The 18483-nt window shown below is 52.7% G+C and overlaps 1 long non-coding RNA gene across 3 annotated transcripts in view; it reads left to right on the forward strand.

Annotated features, from left to right (window-relative positions):
• Window positions 1-1258: 1258 nt before the first annotated feature.
• LOC145525186 (uncharacterized) overlaps window positions 1259-18483 on the forward strand; it is a 40654-nt gene continuing 23429 nt past the window's right edge. For 2 of the 3 annotated variants that reach the window (XR_014068085.1, XR_014068086.1), the window contains exon 1: window positions 1259-1330. This is a non-coding gene — a long non-coding RNA (uncharacterized LOC145525186). The remainder of the gene's footprint in view (window positions 1331-18483) is intronic. The other variant, XR_014068084.1, reaches the window with a different exon arrangement.

The raw sequence follows: 18483 nt of genomic DNA on the forward strand, positions 1-18483 counted from the left end.
GATAGTCAGGGGTGGGGACTTACTCATGTGCAGCCAGCAGCCCCTCCACAGTACCTACCCACCCCTCCCCTCCCAACAAGGGTCTTCAGTGGGTAGCTGGGAGACCCCACGGAGTCATCTCTAAGTAAATGCTGGCTGATCCCCAGGACAGCCACTCCCGAACCTCATCCACACTTCCCAGGTAAAACACTTGAATATGTGCAAAGACCTCACAGGCTGGAGAAAAGTGTTGGGAGCCACTCCAGTGACAGCACGCTTACCAAATTGGCTCTTGTAGGTCAGGCAGGATGGTCCTGGCCTGGGTGATCTTCTGGAAACTTTCCACTTTCCTACCTGAGTTACTCCTCCTGTCCTGCTCCCACTGCCTGTTTTCTTGCTTCCTCACCTCTGCCTGAGAAGATTTCCAACAGCAGGAACAGGCAACACAGCCCATCCTTAGCAAGTGACAGCCTAGCACCTCCTGAAGAAGGTCCAGCAGAGCCCCAAAAAGACCAGATCCCCTGAAACACCATGGCCCCTCACTCTCTCTCACCAAACCATCCCTGCAACGTCTAAGCAGAAAAGACGGCATCAAGTACAGCTGCAGGCACTTGATGGGGTTTATATAGATCTCAACCCACGCACACGTGCAAAGGGCAGGCCAGCCAGGTCAGTCAATCACTGCCCATCTGGGCTTGTGGTTTCAGAAAATCGGCCTCATTGTGCTGGTCAAGGTTCCAGGAGCACCTGTGAGTCCTGAGGGTGAGGATGGATATGGGGCTGCAGCTCTGACTTGTTTTCTAATCATTTTATCTGGTCCACAAGAGAGAGAATTTCTCTCTCCACCTGGGAGAGAATTTCAGGAAGACCTTTTTCTAATGAGAGGGACCCAGGGGTTGGGGGTGGGGGTGGTAGGTGGAGACAGGCTCAGTGCCCAGGTGCAATGGAAGCCTCTGGAAAACCTGCTGGAAGGAGGCTGCACACAGTGAAGCCCAGGGTCACAGACCTGTCCAGAAGCTGCTGTTTGTTATCTCAGGTCCTGCTCTAAGGGGCTCAAGGTCAGGTCTGTCCAACAGAGGGGCTGGGGGTGCTCTGCAATGAGGGCTTTGTGGACAGTTCCTGGGTGCTGAGCCCTGCGGAATACCTGCCCAGGTGAACTCCATATCTTGGGAGGTGCCTGCCCATAAGAATCCCGTGCTCCTGGGAGGTGTGAGTGAACAAGTATTCTCTCTGTGAAGTCATCACAGAGTACCTTAGCAACTCTCACATGGGCAGTGTTGGAATTAGATGAGAACAAGACATGCTGGGGGACGTCCCCAGAAACACCCCAAGGCCCATCCAGAGTGAAGAGGTCAGTAGAGGGGTACTGGTTGCTGTGCTGGTGTGGGTACCTCTTGTTTCTTCCACCTGACACCACAGAGGCCTCTCCAGGACATGGAAGGCAGCCTGGCCAGGGACAGTAGGAGCTCCTGGTGACCAGGCATGGGATGTGAGAGGGAAGGACCAGGCCGAGGGGGCCTTTCTGTTTTGAGCTGGGAGTGGACAACAAATGGTGAGTGTGATCCAGGAAAGCGGCCCTGGTGATGGGAGACTTGTTGAGGCAGTCTGAGCATGAATTGAAAAAGAATTTCTAGACACAGAGTGTTTCAGAAGGGAGTGAGTTTTTATTATGAACAAAGAGCAGAGATAAAGTGGGCACTGTGAGAGCAGCAGGCCAACCTGGTGACAGACTAGGGAAAGTCGACAGCTTTTGTGGCTTTAAGACAAAGAAAATTCCTGCTGGAAGGTTGATGTTAGGTGATTGGTTGGGGCACCATAGGGTGTTTACTGGAGTGGGCATCTTTACCTGGTAGGGAGTCAGGAAGCTTGTTAGTGATGATCAGGGGCTTTTGGCAACAGTTGCAAATGGACTCAGTCAGATTCACAGGTGACCTTCATTCTGGGCTCCATGTCTGTGGCCGTGGTGTGAGGCCTCCCAGCTGTGGCCTGGGGGAAGAACTCACCTCAACAAGACTCACCCTTCAGAGTAAAAGTTCCATTAACTTATCTCTGTAGGAGAGATCCAGTGATTCTAGGTCTGTTTGGAAAATTCTTGGATACTGCAGGGACAAATACTGAGTGTGAAACTGGTTATTAAACCTTGTTGGCAAAATTAGCATTTTCTCTCTGTTGGCGCTAAAAGGGTGTGGGCTGGCAGCTGCCTGATAATCCATTCAAATGATGTTGGTCAAACTTTTTCGATTTCTGGTGCAAGCAGGCAGCTTGCTACTCCTTGCTGCAGGATCATTTCCATTAGAATGTCAGCTAATCAAGGTAAGAACAGTATGGCACTCAGCACTCTTAGACAATTTCCCAAGCCTGTTTCCTCAGAGGCAGACCCAATATGAGCTAGGAATGGGTTCACAAGGCTCAGGAAATGCAGGGAAATATACTGCCTATGACTCTGGAAATTAAGGCCTCTTGCAAATCTGGAGTTCTCACATCTTAGAATCTAGACAGTTGCTGATAGATAGATGTCTGAAAAGCACTCTGTTTTTATGCCTTTCATTCATCTGGGAGGTGGGGTCACCCTGAGGACTGTGGATGTGTGATTCAAAGTGCAGATTTAGGGGAGGGTGCTCTACCTGGAGACTGTGGACATGTGATCCGAGGTGCATGCTTTAGGAGGGGGTCACCATAGAAACTGGATGTGCAACTCCAGGTATAGGGTCTAGGAAGTAGTGTTACCCTGCCAATTGTGGACATGTTTCTACAGGGGCAGGGTCTGGGGGGTGGGGTCATCCTGGAGACTGTGCCTGTATGACCGCAGGTACAGGGTCTAGGGAGAAGTGTCACCCTAGAGACTGTGGAATGTGACCCCAGGTGCAGGGTTGGGTAGGGGTCACCCTGGAGATAGTCGTCTTGTGATCCGGGATGCATGATCTAGGAGAGAGTCACCATGGATACTATGGATGTGTGCCTACAGGTTTAGGCTTTCGGGTTACCCTGGACTGTGGATATATACTCCTAGTTTTTCGCTCTGAGGGGTGGAGTCACCCTGAAGACTGTGGATGTGTGACCCCAGGTACAGTGTCTGAGGAGGGGTGTCACCTTAGAAACTGGAAATGTGACCCAGGTCCAGAGTTGAGAGGGTGAACCCTGGATATTGTGGACATGTGACCCCAGGTGCAGGGTCTAGGAAGTGGGGTCACACTGGAGACTTTGGACATGTGACCCCAGACACAGAATCTCTGAGCTGGGGTTTCCCTGGAGACTGTACACATGTACAGTACAGGTTCTGGGAGGTGGGTTCATTAGGAGACTGTGGACTTGTGACCCAAAGTGCAGTGTCTGGGGAAGATGCTGACCTTGGAGACTGTGGACTTATGACAATATGTATATAGTCTGGAAGGGGGAAACCCTGGACATTATGTACTTGTGACCACAGGTGTAGGTTTGGGAGGTGTGTCACCTTGAGACTGTAGATGTGAGAACCCAGGTGCAGAGTCTGAGAGCTGGGATCACCCTGGAAACTATGAACATTTGACCCCAGGTACAGGGTCGAGGAGGTGGGGTCACCCTGGAGACTGTGGACATGTGACCCCAGGTCCAAAGGGGGACACCTTTGGAGCTTGTAGATGTGCCTCCCCAGGTGCAGGGTCTGGGGGTGTGGTAAGCCTGGAGACTGTGGATGTGTGACCCAAGGTGCAGGTTATGGGGAGGGTCTCACCCAGGAGATTGTGGACATATGACCCCAGATATGTGGTCACCATGGAGACTGTGAATATGTTACCTCAGATGCAGGTTCTGGGAGGGGTTTACCCTGGAGACTGTGGTCGTGAGAACCCAGGGGCAGAGTCTGTAAGGTTAGGTCACCTCAAGACTGTGGTCCTGATGCCCCAGACCAGGGTCAGTGAGGTTGGGTCACCCTGGAAAATGTGGACGTGTGACCCCAAGTATAGCATCTGGGGAACATTGTCACCCTGGAGACTGTGGACATGTGGACAGCAGGTGCAGAGTCTGGCAGGGGGGTGTCACAATGGAGACTGTGGACATATGACCCCAGGTGCAGGGTCTGGAAGGGGTGTCAACCTGGATACTGTGGACTTGTGAACCGAGGTGCAGGGTCTGAGAGGGGTGTCACCCTGGATACTGTGGACCTGTGAACTGAAGTGCAGGATCTGGATGGGGTCACAGAGGAGACTTTGGATGTGTGAACTCAGGTGCAGTGTTAGGGAGTCATCACCCTGAAGACTGAATATGTGACCCCAGGTACAGGGTCTGGGAAGGGTGTCACCCTAGAGACTATTCATGTGTGACTCCAGGTGCAGGGTGTGTGAGAGGGGTCACCTTGGGGACTGGACGTGTGACCCCAGGACATGGTCTGGGAGGGAAATCACGCTGGTGAGTGTGCATATGTGACACAAGGGAAAGAGTCTGGGAGGAGGGGTCACCCTGGGGGCTCTGGACCTGTGACCACAGATGCTGGGTCATGGAGGGGGCTCACCCTGGGATACATGGATGTGTGTTCCCAGGTACAGGGTCAGGGAGGGTGTTAGCCTGTAAACTGCAGATATTTGACCCTAGGTACAGGGTCTGTGATGGTGATCACACTGGAGACTGTGCACAGGTGACACCAGGTGCAGGATTTGGGCGGGGATGTCATCCTGAATATTTTGTAAGTGTGACCTCAGGTACAGGGTATGAAGGGTGTCCTCTGAAGATGGCAGATATTTGACCCCAGGTACATGGTATGGGTAGGGGTTCACACTTAAGACTGTGGACATGTGACCCAGGTACAAGGTCTGGGAAATGACATCACCCCGGAGACTATGGACATGTGTCACCAGGTACTGGGTCTGGGAGAATGCACGTGGTAGAGAGTGTGGATATGTGACCCCAAATACAGTGCCTGGGAGAGGTCACCCTGGGGACAGAAGACATGTGATCTCAGATACAGGATCTGGGAGGGTGTCACTCTGGAAACTGTGGACATGTAACACAAGGATATGGTCTGGGAGGGGAGTTCACAATGGAAACTGTGGCTGTATCATCCCAGATGGTCGGACTGATGTGGTAGTGTCACCCTGAAGTCTGTGGACTGTGTCTACAGGTACGGGTCTGGGGGGGGGTGTCACCCTGGAGACTGGAAATGTGACCAGAGGTTCAAAATCTGGGAGTGGTGGCCACCCTGGAGACTGTGTACACGTGACCAGAGGTAAAAGTTCTGGTGAGGTGGGGTCACCATGGAGAATGTGGACATGTGATCCCAGGTGTAGAGTCTGGAAGAGGCGGTTATCCTGGAAACTGAAAATGTGATCCCAGGTACAGGGTCTGGGCGAGGTGTCACCAAGGAGACTATGGACATTTGACCCCAGGTGCTTGTATTTCAAAGGGGTCACCCTTTAGCCAGTGGATGTGTGACCCCAGGTGAAATGTCTGGGAGTAGGGGTCACCCTGGACTGTGGACATCTAACATCAGGTGCCGGGTCTGGGGAGAGGGCTGTTTGTGGAGACTGTGGACATGTGACCCCAGATGCAGGTTCTGTGAGGTGTTTTCTCTCTGGAGAAAGAGGACGGGTGACCCAAAATGCAGTGTCTGGGGTAGAGGCTGGCTCTGGAGCCTGTGGATGAGTAAAACCAGGTAAAGTGTCTGGAAGGTGGGGTCACCGTGGAGACTGTGGACGTGTAAACCCAGGTGAAGGATCTGGGACAATGTTCACCCTGAAGACTATGGACATGTGACCCTATGAATAGGGTCTGTGAAGGGGTTCACCAGAGAAACTGGCCATGTGACACCAGGTAAAGGATCTGATGTGGGGTGTGAACGTGGAGACTGTGGTCATATAACCCCTGGTGCAGGGGGGAAGGGGGTCACCCTGGGAAGTGTGGGTGTGTGACCCAGGTGCATGGTCTGGGAGGGGTTCATCATGGAGATTATGGACGTGAAATTCCAGTTATAGGGTCTGGGAGGTGGGGTTACCATGCAGATTGTGTGCAGGTGTTTCTGGTTACTGGGTCTGGGTGGTGGGGTCACCCTGAGGACTATGGACGTGTGACCCAAAGTGCAGGGTCTGGGGAGGGGGCTCTCCCTGCATACTGTGGATGTGTGAACCCAGGGCAAGGGTCTGGGAGGTGGGGTCACCCTTGAGACTCTGGACATGCAACCCCAGGTGTAGAGTCTTGAGGCAGGTTCAGCCTGGAGAATGTGGACATGTGATTCCATGTATAGTGTCTGCAAAGCTGTTCACCAGGCAGACTGTGGCCATGTGACACCTGGTATAGTGTCTGAAGAGGGATGTCAGCATGAAGACTGTGAACATGCACACCAGGTGTTTGGATGTGGGCTGTGGTCACCCTGGAGACTGTGCATATATGACCCAGTTTCAGTGTCTGGGATGTTTGTCACCCTGGAGATGGTGCACCTTTTACTTCAGGTACAGGGTCTGGGAGATGCTGTCACCCTGGGGACTGTGGACATGTGGCAGTAGGTACAGGGTCAGAGTGATGGGGTCACCCTATGGACTAGGGACATGTGATCCCATGTGCAGAGTCTGGAAAGGGGCCTCTGTAGATACCATGGATTTCTTACTCTAGGTGCAGAGTCTGGGAGGAGGTCACCATGAACACTGTGGATGCGTGACCCCAGGTACTGGGTCTTGGGGACAGGGTCGCCCTAGAGACTGTGGACATGTGACCCAAGGTACAGCATCTGGGAGGTGGGGTCAACATAGGTAATGTGGATATTTGACCCAAAGTATAGGGTCTGGGGAGAAGTCTAACCCTGAAGACTGAATGCCTGATTCACGTGCATGGTCTGGGAGGGTGTCACCCTGGAGATTGTGGATGCATGACTCCACATATAGGGTATAGGAGGGGGGATCACACTTTAGACTGTAGACATGTGACCCCGGTCCAGAGTCACCCTGGAGATTGTGGACATAGGATCCCAGGTGCAGGGTCTGGGAGGTGGCTCACCCTGGAGACTGTGACATCAGATCCCAAGTACATTGTTTGGGAGTTGGATCACCCTGGAGACTGTGGACATGTGACCCCAGGTGCAGGGTCTTGGAGGGGGGTCACCCTGGAGACTGAACGTGTGACCCCAGATACAGGTTATGGGCAGGAGGGACACCCTGTATATTGTCAAAGTGTGACCCCAGGCACAGGGTCTGGGCATTCCCTGATAGCTCAAAAGCTTCCCCCATAGTTCAGTCGGTAAAGAATCTACCTGCAATGCAGGAGACCTGGGTTCAATTCCTGGGTTGAGAAGATTTCCTGGAGAAGGAAATGGCAACCCACTCCAGTATTATTCCTGGAGAATCCCGCTGGCTACAGTCCATGGGGTCACAAGAGCTGGACACGACTTAGTGACTAAACCACCACCACTAAGGACTGTTAAGAGGTTCTGCTGCTGCTGCTACGTCGCTTCAGTCGTATCCGACTCTGTGCGACCCCATAGACAGCAGCCCACCAGGCTCCGCCATCCCTGGGATTCTCTGGGCAAGAACACTGGAGTGGGTTGCCATTTCCTTCTCCAATGCGTGAAAGTGAAGTTGCTCAGTCATGTCTGACTCATCGCCACCCCATGGACTGCAGCCTACCAGGCTCCTCTGTCCATGGGATTTTCCAGGCAAGAGTACTGGAGTGGGGTGCCATTGCCTTCTCTTAAGGGGTGAGAGGTTAGTAAATAGAAAATAAATAGACAGGGTCTGGGATAAGGGGTCACCATGGAGACTGTGTACATGTGACCCCATGTACAGTGTCTGGAAAGGGTGTCACCCTGGTGACTGTGAACATGTGACCCCAGGTACAGGATATGGAAGGAGGGTCACCATTACCCCAGGTACAGGGTAGGTAGCATAAGGTCACTGTGGAGACTGGACATGTGACACTAGGTGAGGGTCTGGGAGGGGTTCACTTTGGAGTCTGTGGACAAGTGACACAATGTATAGGGTCTGGGTGTGGGGATTATCATGGAAACTGGAAATGTGACTCCAGGTACACGGACTGGTAGGTGGGATAACCAGGGAGACTGTGAACTTGTAACAACATGTATATGGTCTGAGAGTGGTTAACCCTGAGACTATGTACATGTGACCACAGGTGTAGGTTTGTGAAGGAGTGTAAGAGTGTGTTCAGGTGTGAGAGGGAATATAAGAGTGTGCAAGAGAGTGTAAGAGTGTGCAAGGGTATGTGAGTAATAGTGCATGAGGACATGCGAGGGAGTGTAAGAATGTGCGAGGGTATGTCAGTAACAGTGCATGAGGGCATGTGAGGGAGTGTAAGAGTGCAAGGATGTGTGAGGGAGTGTAAAGTGTATAAGGGAGTGTAAAAGTGTGCAAGGGTATATGATGGAGTGAGAGAGCGTGTGAGGGTGTGCAAGGGAGTGTCAGAGTGTGTGAAGGAATGTAATAGTGTGCAAGTTGTCTGAGAGTGTGTACGAGTGTGCTAGGGTGTGTGCGGGAGTGTAACAATGTGTGAGGATGTGTGATGCAATGTAAGAGTGTGTCAGGGTGTGCAGGAGAGTGTAAGTGCATATGAGGGAGTGTAAGAGTGTGCAAGGGTGTGCAAAGGATTGTAAGTCTGCCAGGTTGTGCCACGGAGTGTAAGAGCATGCAAGGGAGTATAAGAGTGTGTGAGGGTGTCCGATGGAGTGTAAGGGTGATCGAAGGTGTGCAAGGGACTGTAAGAGCCTGCAAGGAAGTGTGAGAGCATTTAAGGTTGTGAGAGGGAGTATAAGAGCATGATAGGGACTGCAAGAGTATGCAAGGCTGTGGGAAAGTGTGTAAGAGCGTGTGTGGGACTGTAACAGTGTGTGAGGGTATGCAATGGAGTGTAATAGCATGCAAGGGAGTGTAAGAGCATGTGATGGTGTGTGAGGGAGTGTAAGAGCGTGAGAGGTGTGCAAAGGAGTGTAACCGCGTGTGATGTAGTGTAAGAGTGTGCAAGAGTGTGTGATGAAGTGTAAGGGTATGTGAGGGTGGGCGAGGAAATGTCAGAGCATTCAAAGGAGTGTAAAGAGTGTGTGAAGATGAGTGAGGGAGTGTAAGTGTGTGGGTGTGCAAGGGAGTGTAGGAGGGTGTGAGGCAGTGTAGTACTATGTGAGAGAGTGTAAGAGTGTGGGATGCTGTGCGAGGGAGTGGAAGAGCATGTAAGCTAGTGTAAGAGTATGTGAGGGTCTGCAAGGGAATATGAGTGTGTGAGGGTGTGCTAGGGCGTGAGATGGAGTGTAATAGTGTGAGAGAGTGTGCCAGGGAGTGGAAGAGCATAAGAGGGAATATAAGAATGTGGGAAGGCATGCAAGGGAGTATAAGAGTGTGTGAGAGTGCTGTCAGGTAGTGTAAGAGTGTGCTAGGGTGTGAGATGGAATGTAAGAGTGTGAGAGGGTGTTCCAGGGAATTTAAGAGATCCCAGGTGTAGGATAGGTTGAGAGTCACCCTGGAACTAGTGATTGTTTCAGGGATTGTAAGAACATAGGAGGAAGGATAAGAATGTGCGAGGGTGTGCAAGGAGTGTAAAAGCCAGCAAGGGAGTGTAAGTGTGTGAGGGTGTGCAATGGAACATAAGAGTGTGTGAGGGAATGCAAGGGAGTGTAAGAGTGTGCAAGGGTGTGCAAGAGTGTGTGACATGGTGTGAGGGAGCGTAAGGGTGAATGAGGAGGTGTAAGACTGCAAAGGTGTGAGAGGAGTGTAACAATGTGTGAGGTAGTGGGAGGGAGTGTAATAGTGTGCAAGTGTGTGCGAGTGACTGTAAGAGTGTATGAGGGTGTGCAAGAGCATGCGAGGGTGTGCAAGAGTGTGTGATGGTGTGCAAGGGCAGGCAGTTTCATTTGAGGATGTGTGAGGACATATGAGAGCATACAAGGATATTCAAGGATGTGCAAGGTTAAGCAAGAGTGTATGAGGAGATGCAAGAGCATGTGAGGACATGGAAGGGTGTGTGTGGCCATGTGAGTATGAGGGCGTGTGAAGGCATGTGAGAGCATCCAGGGACATGTGAGAGTGTGCAAGGATTTGTGAGGGCATGCAAGGACAGGAAATAGCGAGAGGGTGTGCAAGGACGTGGGAGAGTATGTGGGGGAGTAAGAGGCCGTGCAATGGTGTATGAAAGCAAGCAAGTGTGAGGACGTGTGAGAGTGTGCGAAGACATGCAAGGGCATGTGAGGACATGCGAGAACACAGAGGGAGTGAGAGAGCATGTGAGGCCCTGTGAGAGACTGCGAGGGCAGGTGAAGCCATGTGAGGGTTTCCAAGGGTGTGTGAGAGCATGTGGGGTCGAGCAAGAGTGTGTAAGGGTGAGCAAGACCCTGTGATGGTGTGCCAGAGTGTGTGAGGCCGTGTTAGGGAGTGCAAGGACGTGAGAGGTCATGTGAGAATGTTCAAGGATGTGCAAGGGTGTGTGAGGGTATGCAAGGGCGTGCAAGTGCGTGTGAGGGCCTGTGAGAGGGTGAGGGAGTGGGAGGGCCTACGAGGTAGTTCAAGTGGGTGTGAGAGTATGTGAGTACGTGTAAGGGGATGCGAGGGCATGCAAGAGCGAGTGAGGTCATGCAAGGAATTGCGAGAGTGTGTGAGGACACTTGAGAGTGTGAGGCCATGTGAGAGTGCATGAGGGCATGCAAGTACATGCAAGAGGGTGCAAGGACATGCAAGGGGAGACGAGTGCATGGGAGGACATGCAAGGCCATGTGAGGGTATGCATAGGTGTGTGAGGCTGTGTGAGGGCATGCAAGTGCATGTGAGGACATGCGAGGAAGTGTGAGGCCATGTGAGAGCACGTGAGGGAGTGTGAGCATGTGCAAGAGGGTGCAAAGATGTGCAAGGGGATGTAAGAGCATGCACGGGTGTGCTAGGGCATACAAGTGCATGTGAGGGCATGATAGGATATGTGAGAGCATGCAAGGTCGTGTGAGGGTGTGCAAGGGTGTGTGAGGGAAGTGAGAGCACGTGAGGGCATGTGAGTGCATGCAAGAGGGTGCAAGGACGTGTGAGGGGACGTGAGGGCATGCTAGGGTGTTCAAGTTCATGTGAGGGCATGGTAGGGCGTCCAATAATGTGCGAGAGCATGCAAGATCGTGGAGGGGGTGCAAGGGTGCATGAGGTCATGTGAGGGCGTGTGTGAGGATGTTCAAGAGTGTGTGAGGGCGTGTGAGCACTTGAGAGGGCATGCGAGGATGTGGAAGGGCATGAGGGAGTGTGTGAGGGCATGAGAGGCCATTTGAGGTCATGCAAGTGCATGCCAGGATGTGCGAGAATATGCAAACATGGGCAAGAGTGTGGTAAGGCCTGCAAGGGTGTGTGAGGGTGTGTGTGGTCGTGTGAGGGCTTGGGAGTACGTTTGTGGCTGTGAGAGAGTGTGCAAGCGCATGCAAGAGAATTTGAGGGCAAACGAGGGTGTGCGAGACTGTGCAAGGGCATGTGAGGGCATGCAAAAGCATATGAAGATGTTGGAGGGTGTGTGAGGGCTTGCAAGAGAGTGGGAGGACGTGCGAGGATTTGTAATGTCATGCGAGGGCGTGAGAGGCCATGTGAGTGTGTGCGAGAATGTGCAAGGCTGTGTGAGAGCAAGTGAGCATGTGCAAGGGTGTGCAAGAGCATGTGAGGCTGTGCAAGAGTGTGTGAGGGCTTGTGGGGATGGATGTGTGAGGGCGTATGATGATGTGCGAGTGCATGTGAGGCCGTGGGAGAGTGTGCGAGGGCATGCAATGATGTGTGAGAATCTACGAGGGCATACGAGGATGTGAGAGAGCATGCCATGATATGTGAGAACTTACGAGAATGTGCGAGGTGTGCAAGGCCGTGCAAGGGCATGAGGTGGCATGCGGGACTTGTGAGAGTGTGCAAGGACATTTGAGTGCATGTGAGGCTGTGTGACAGAGAAGGCAATGGCATCCCACTCCAGTACTCTTGCCTGGAAAATCCCATGGAAGGAGGAGCCTGGTAGGCTACAGGCCATGGGGTCGCTAAGAGTCGGACATGACTGAGCGACTTCACTTTCACTTTTCCCTTTCATGCACTGGAGAAGGAAACGGCAACCCATTCCAGTATTCTTGCCTGGAGAATCCCAGGGATGGCGGAGCCTGGTGGGCTGCCGTCTATGGGGTTGCCCAGAGTCGGACACGACTGAAGCGACTTAGCAGCAGCAGCAGAGGCTGTGTGAAAGCATGTGAGGATGTGCGAGAATGTGTGAGGGCGTGCTAGGGCATGCACGGACATGTGAGGGCATGCAAAGATGTGCAAGAGCATGTGAGGATGTGCAAGAATATATGAGCGCAGGCAAGGGCATTCTAGAATGTGTGCGGGCATGTGAGGGTGTGCCAGGTCGTGCGAGAGTGTGTGAGGATCTGCGAGCATGGGCAAGTGTGTGCTAGAGCATACATGGGCATGTGAGGGCGTGTGAGGTCATCTGAGGGTGTGTGAATGTGTGTGAGTATGGACAAGAGCATGTGAGGGTGTGCAAGGACATGCAAAAGTGTGCAAGGGTGTGTGAGGACGTGTGAGAGTGGACAAAGGTGTGGGAGAGCTTATGAGAGCATGTGAGAACGTGCGAGGACTGCAAGAGGGTGCAAGGATGTGCAAGAGGGTGTAACAATGTGCAAGGGAGTGCAAGACTGTGTGACAGTGTGCAAAGGTATGTGAGTGCATGGGAGAATGTGAAAGAGCATATGAGGACATGCGAGGGTGTGCAAAGGCACGCAATAGCATGCGAGGTCATACGAGGGTGTGTGAGGATGTGCAAGAGCATTCGACAATGTGCAAGAGAGTGCGAGGGTATGCAGGGGTGTGTGGGGGCATTTGAGGATGTGTTAGGGCATAGGGAAAGGTGGTAGGGCGTGCAAGTGCGTGCAAGGTCATGCAAGGAGGTGTGTGGCCGTGTGAGAGTGTTCGTGTGCATGTGAAAGCATTCGAGGGCATATGAGGACGTGCGAGTGCATGTGAGGGCATGTGAGGCTGTGCAAGGACGTGCGAGAGCATTCAACAGTGTGTGAGATCACAAGGGCATGAAGGAGTGTGCGAGGGCATTTGAGGACATGTTAGGTTGTGGGAGGACATGTGAAGGTGTGCAAGTGTGTGTGAGGAGGTATGTGGCTGTTCGAGATATGTGTGTGAGTGCAAGAGCTTTTGAGGGCATCTGAGGGTGTGAGAGGATGTGCAAGGCTGCCCAAGGGTGTGCATGAGTGTGTGGGTGCATGTGAGAGCATGCTAGGACGTTCAAGGGCTTGCAAGGGCATGCAAGGAAGTGTGAGGATGTGCAACCCCATGCGAGCGTGTGTGAGTGTGTGTGAAAATGTGTGAGAGTGGGTGAGCACATGTGAGGGCATAAAGATCATGTGAGTCCATGTGAGAGTGTACAAGGGCATGGGAGGACGTGCAGGAGTGTGCAATGGTGTGTGATGGCGTGCCAGGGTATACAAGGATATGCAAGTGTATGTGTAGCTGTGTAAGAGTGTGCAAGGGTATGTGAGGATGTGAAAGGGAATGCAGGGCCATACATGAGCAGGTGAGGGCATGCGAGAGTGTGTGAGGAAGTTAGAGAGTGTGCAATGACCTGCAAGGGTATATGAGGACATATGAGACCATACAAGGGAGTTCGATAGTGTATAAGGCCCTGTGAAGGCATGCAAAGGCATGCAAGCATTTGCGAGGGTTTGTGAGGACCTGCGAGGCTGTGTGATGGCATGCAAGAGCAGACGAATGCATGCAAGGGCGTTTGAGAGCATTCTAGGACATACAAGAGTGTGTGAGGACGTGCGAGAACATGTGACCACATGAGAGGGCATGCTAGGGCATTCAAGAGTGTGTGAGGGCGTGCGAGGGCCTTTGAGGTCATGCAAGAGCATGCAGGGGCATGAGAGGGTGTGGAAGAGCGTGTGAGGTTGTGCAAGGGTGTGTGAAGATGTGCAAGAGCATATGAAGGCATGCAATGGCATGCGAGGACATGTGAAAGCATGAGTGGACATGTGAGAGTGTTGGAGAATATGCTAGTGTGGGTGAGGTCGTGCTAGGGTGTGTGAGGGCGAGTGAGGGGGTGCAAGGGCATGAGAAAGCTTGCAAGAGCGTGTGAGTATGTATGAGAAATGTGAGGATGTACAAGAGCATGCAAGAGCATGTCAGGTCGTCTGATGCTGTGCAATACCTTGTCAGGGCATGTGAGGAGGTGGGAAGGTGAGCGAGGGCATGAGAGCATGCAGTGAGGGGTGAGAGCATGTGATGGCATACGAGAGCTTGCATAAGCATACAAGGGCATTTGAGGGCATGCAAGAATGTGTGAGAGCATGCAAGAGAGTGCAAAGACTTGCAAGAGCGTGCAAGAGCATACGAGGGTGTATGAGACCATGTGAGGGTGTGTGAGAATGTGAGAGGATGTGGGAGAGCATGGAAGGGCATGCAAGGGTATGTGAGGACATGCAAATCTGAACAAGGATGTGCGACAGCGTGTGAGGACATGCAAGGGCATGTGATGGTGTGTGAGTGTGTAAGAGAACATGTAAGGGCCAGCAAAGATGTGCGAGGTCATGCAAGGGCGTGCAAGGGCTTGGGAGGATGTGCGATGATGTGAGGCCATGGGAGAGCATTCGAGGGAGTGTGAGGGTGTTTGAGGGCATGCGAGGATATGCAAGGACCTGTGAGACTGTACGAGAGCATGCAAGAGTGTTTGAGGACGTGTAAGGGTGTGCGAGCTTGTGTGAGGACATGCAAGGGCATGCAAGGTTGTACGAGGACGTGAAATGGTGGGCCAGTTTGTGCGAGAATGTGGGAGGGCATGTGAGGGCATGCAAATTCGTCTGAGGGTGTCCAAGGGCGTGCTAGAGTTTGTGAGGGCATGTGAGGACTTGCGAGAATGTGTGGGGGTGTGCCAGGACGTGCAAAGGTGTTCGAGTTCATGTGTGATAATGCCGTGCAAGTGTGTGCAGGATCATGGAAGAACATGTGGGAGTTTGCAAGGGCATGTGAGGGTGTACAAAGATGTGCAAGGGCGTGGGAGGGCATGTGAGGATATGCAAGGGTGTGTGATGGTGTGGGAGGCCATGTGAGAGCATTCGAGGGCATGAGAGGGTGTGCAAGGACACGTGAGGCCATTTGAGAGGATGTGAGGGCGTGTGAAGACCTGCAAAAGTGTGCAAGTTCGTGTGAGAGCGGGCAAGGGTGTGCGAGAATGTGTGAGACTGTGGGAGAGCATGAAAGGTCACATGATTCTGTGAGAGGGTGATCTAGGACGTGTGAAGGTGTAGGCGGGCATACTAGGATGTGCAAAGGCATGTGAGGACATGTGAGAGCATGGCAGGGCATGGGAGAACATGCAAGGGTGTGTGAGGATGTGCGAGGTCGTGTGAGGAAGTGCAAGAACTTGGGAGGGAATGCGAGAGTATGTGAGGCCGTGCAAAGGCCGAATGAGGCCGTGCAATTGTGTTTGGGACATGTGAGGGTGTATGAGGATGTGTGAGGGCATCCAAGCTGTGCAAGGATGTGTGACGAACAGATGAGAGGGAGTGTGGTGGTGTGAGAGAGTGTGCAAGGGTATGCGAGATTTTGCAAAGACGTGCTAGGTTGTGCAAGGGTGTGCAAGAGCATAGTGGCCATGTGAGGCCTTGTGAGCACGTGCAGCATCATTCAAGGACGTGTGAGTATGTGCACGAGTGTGCAAGGCCATGCGAGAGAGTGCAAGAGTATGCATGGGGGGGGCAAGAGCAGGCGAGTCCATGAAAGAACGTGCAAGGGCATGCGAGGGTGTGTGAGAGCATGCAATGCCATGTGATGGCATGCAAGGATGCACGAGGGTATGTGAAGGCGTGCGAGGTCTTGCAAGAGTGTATGAGGCAATGAGAGGGCATGGGAGGGCTTGTGAGAGGGTGAGAGGATGTGCAAGGTCATGCAAGTTCCTGTGAAGGTGTGCAAGGGCATGTGAGTTTGTGTGAGGATGCAGGAGGGTGTGTGAGGGTGTTTGAGGGCATGGAATGCCATGAGAGTATGTGAAATGTGCAAGAGCGTGTGAGCTCGTGCAAGGACATGCGAGGGCGTTTGAAGTTGTGCCAGGACATGCAATGGCATGCAAGTTCATGCAAAGACATGCCAGGTCATGGGTGGGTGTGCTAGAATGTATGAAGACATGCAAGGACGTATGAGAGCATGGGAGGTAGGGAGAGGGCGTGCAAGAGTCTACAAGGCCATCTGAGGGCGTGCAAGGGTATGCAAAGGCATATGAGGATGTGCAAGAGAGTGCAAGTGTGTGCGAGGATGTGCCAAAGAGTGCAAGTGGGTGCAAGGGCATGAGAGAGCAACTCGAGATGAGCCCCAAGACCCCTGATGCAACTCCAGAGGATTCCCAAGAGGAGCCACCCCAAACACAATTTGAGAGGAGCATGCCACCACAACAAGAAAAGAAGCCCCATACCATAACTAAAGAGGAGAACCCTGCCCCGCCCCGCCCCCCCCGCCACAACTATAGAGGAGTCTGCAAACCACAACAAGAGAGGTGCAGGAAAAAAAAATAAGTTGACCCCACTGCAACTAGAGTGGAGCCCCATGCAATAAAAATACAGTAACCTACCGCACATCACAACTAGACAGGAGCCAGCCTGCTAATCACTACTAGGGAGGAGCTGCCCCACTCAGCTCAAGAGGAGGCCCCACCACAACTCTAAATGAACCCCAAGTCACCTGTCCCAATTCGAGAGGAACCCCAAGTCGCCCACCACTACCCGACAGGAGTCCTGTGCCGTCACAGGGAAGGAGCCCCCAGCAACAAACAGAGGAGTGCCGTGCCATAACTTGAGAGGATTGCCCTGCCAAAACTAGAGAGGAGCCCTACAGCACATTGTGCTGAGAGAGAATACCCTCTGCTGCAGAGATGAGGCCCCTGAAGTAACTCAAAACAAGCCTCTAACAACTGGAGTGGAGCAACCCTGTGAAAACTAGTGCTGCTGCTGCTGTGCTGCTGCTAAGTCGCTTCAGTCATGTCCGACTCTGTGCGACCCCATAGACGGCAGCCCACCAGGCTCCCCCGTCCCTGGGATTTTCCAGGCAAGAACACTGAAGTGGGTTGCCATTTCCTTCTCCAATGCATGAAAGTGAAAAGTGAAAGTGAAGTCGCTCAGTAGTGTCCAACTCTTCGCAACCCCATGGACTGCAGCCTACCAGGCTCCTCCATCCATGGGATTTTCCAGGCAGGAGTACTGGAGTGGGGTGCCATCGCCTTCTCCGGAAAATGAGTGAGGAGCCCCCAATGCCACAAGTAGAGAGAACAGTCTCCCCACAGAGAACTCTCAGAGGAGGTGACACCATAACTAGAGACGTGCCCTGAGTCCCCTCCTAAACTTGAGAGGGGGCCTATGCCAAAACTCAAGAGAAGCCCATGGCAACAACGAGAGAGGAGCCCACTGACCAGAACTAGAGAGTGTTCCACCACTCCAATGGGAGAGGAGACCCCAGACATCGCACCTACAGAGGGTCCCCTCCAATGCAAATAGAAATGAACGCTGTGCTGCAAGTCGAGTAGATCCCCCTACCACCATCAGAGAGGAGTAACCTCATCACACCTAGAGAGCAGCCCCTTGAACATCGCCATTTGAGAGGAGCATTTCTGCACATTGGAATTATACAGAATCCTCCTTCCACAACTCGAGAGGAGGCTCCCATGGGACAACTAAAGAGCAGGATCCATGCCAAAATTCAAGAGCAGGCTCACACATACTGCACCTGGAAAGATTGCCTGTGCACACAGCTACCAGAGAGGAAACCCCCTCAACAATTCAAGAGGAACAGTGCACTACAACACTAGAGGTGCCCCCCACACACACCACAACTACAGAAAATCCCCCCTAAAACTTGAGAGAAGACTGCACACCACAACTAGAGAGGAGCCCACTCGAGACAACTAAGAGTTGACCCCCCACATAAACTAGAGAGTACCCCATGCCACAGAGAGTTTAGCCACCCACACATCACAACTAAACAGAAGCCACCCTGCACAATGCTACTAGAGGGGAGCCACCCCACCAAAACTTCAGGAGGCCCCACCTCAACTCAAGAGGAGCACCAAGTCCCCCGATGCAACTCGAGAGGAGTCCTGCACCACAACTAGAGAAGAACCCACCCGGACACTGCATTAAGAAAGGAGGCCCCACACCCTGCCCCTAGAGTGGAGCAATCTTGTACACCACATCGAGAGAGGAGGCTCCACACCACTCCTAGAGAGTAGTCCCTCAAACCACAAATAGAGATGAGCCAGAAAACTGCACCTAGAGAAGAGCCACACAACATGATGCAACAAAACAGGAGTTCCCATCCACAACTAGAGAGGACTTCCCCAGGAACAGCACAACTAGGGAGGAGCACTCTGGCACAACACAGCTTGAGAGAAGCCCAGACGCCAAAACTAGAGAGTTGAATACATGCCACAACTAGATAGTTGACTCTCAGGCACAAATAGTGAGGAGCACAAAGCTGTAACTAGATAGGTGCCCAACCCCTCCTGTACATCACATCTAGAGTGGAGAACGACTGCCACAACTAGAGTGGACACACC

The sequence above is a fragment of the Giraffa tippelskirchi genome, chromosome 11 (assembly GCF_054371585.1).
Source record: "Giraffa tippelskirchi isolate mGirTip1 chromosome 11, T2T-mGirTip1v1.2.pri, whole genome shotgun sequence".
In the NCBI taxonomy this organism is placed as follows: domain Eukaryota; kingdom Metazoa; phylum Chordata; class Mammalia; order Artiodactyla; family Giraffidae; genus Giraffa; species Giraffa tippelskirchi.